Raw genomic sequence first — 1,741 nt, forward strand, 5'->3', positions numbered from 1 at the left:
TGAAAAATAACATTTCTTTTACTATTTATTGATCATTGGAATAAATATTATCACAATTTTAATATTAAATATCTGCAGTTAATATTAAATATCTGCAGTTAATATTGAAGCAAAATGTTAACGATTATAAGATTAATCTTATAATATTAAATAATCTGTTATTTTAAAATAAAAAATTAATATAAAATTTATTCACAATGAATAAGATAGGCCAATGCACGCTTATAATAGAATCTTGGTGCTACAATTATTTTATTATATGGTTTTACATACGCAAGGACGTCCGCAGAATTTTTCTAGAGGGGGGCATGATCCAAATTTTTAATACGAACTACCACAAAAGGAGCAAACGTTGTATACCTGTGTTGTATTTTAGCTCTCTCATATTTGACAAACATATTTATTATTTATAACAATAAGAAAGAAAATTCTGAATTTTTTTATACTCGTATAATTTCGGGGGAGGGGGGGGATGTAATTGCCCCTCCTTGTCCCCTTCCCTGCGGACGCCCATGACATACGTATCCTAGCTTCGACTAAACTGCGTGCCGTTACTTCCAGATTCAACGTAACCCTCCATGATTGAAATAGGACCGTATTATCACGTATTAAATTGCTAATCAATTTAATAAGAACTTGATGCTAACTTGCATCTAATAAATCCCCCCTCCCCGCGACGTCAAATAAATGCTTGCCATTTATACGAACTATTATCGACAAATCTGTAAAGAAATAATAAAATTTATTATTTCAAATAATAATGTTTAATAATAATAATATTTAATAATTAATTAATAATATTGTAAACAAATAATTATTAAAAAATAATAATTAATTTACTAATATATTTTATAAATTATCAAATATGCAGGATATCCCATAAAGATCATATTAACGCTTTAGTTGATGTTGACGTCGTCTGTTTTATCGTGTTGGACACAATTTTTGTGTCGCGATTTCTCTGTGTTACTTTAATAGATTTGGAAATTCTTTTCCAGAATTAAAGTATATGCATTTAATATGTGCAGCTTGGTATTATGTCGAGAATGAAACAAATTTTTATAAGATCTTCTTTATGATTTCTTAACGTATAGGAGCTGACAAGTCAAGAGAACATGTGCTTATATGTATAAAAGCAATATACTTAATTACGAAATTACAGTTTCTAAACTAGTAGGAATATGATCAAGATAATATACAAACGCTTTGAAGTGTTTTCTGATGGTAAATATATAAAATTCTTCATTCTGTTTGGTTAATCAATATAAATGCTTCAGAGCATTTGTAGCATCAAATTGACCGCACCCTAGATTACATGCAGAAATAATCAATATATGTATACGGAATTTGAAAAATTAGATTAAGATACTTAATTTTCGAGAAATATGTATACGAAAATTTATTACAATGCACACGCGCGCGCGCGCAATTTTGATGTACCTAATAGTAAATATGAATACATCACTATATATCATTATTACATATACATATGTATATGCAAGCAAATTTTAACATCTTATAGGGAACTTGAACCCACATATGATCTTATTAATTCTAAAATCCTTCTCTAAAATTCCTTCTAAAATCTTTTTTCAATTTAATAAATTAAAAAATAAGATTTAAATATCGTCTCTCTCATAAAATATAGAGACGTATAAAATTGAATACTAATACTAATAATACCCACACGGAACAAAACCTCCATTAGACGTCCATATAGCCTCCATAGAGATCGGAAGAG

The sequence above is a fragment of the Wasmannia auropunctata genome, unplaced genomic scaffold, assembly GCF_000956235.1.
Source record: "Wasmannia auropunctata unplaced genomic scaffold, wasmannia.A_1.0 LD336083.1, whole genome shotgun sequence".
In the NCBI taxonomy this organism is placed as follows: domain Eukaryota; kingdom Metazoa; phylum Arthropoda; class Insecta; order Hymenoptera; family Formicidae; genus Wasmannia; species Wasmannia auropunctata.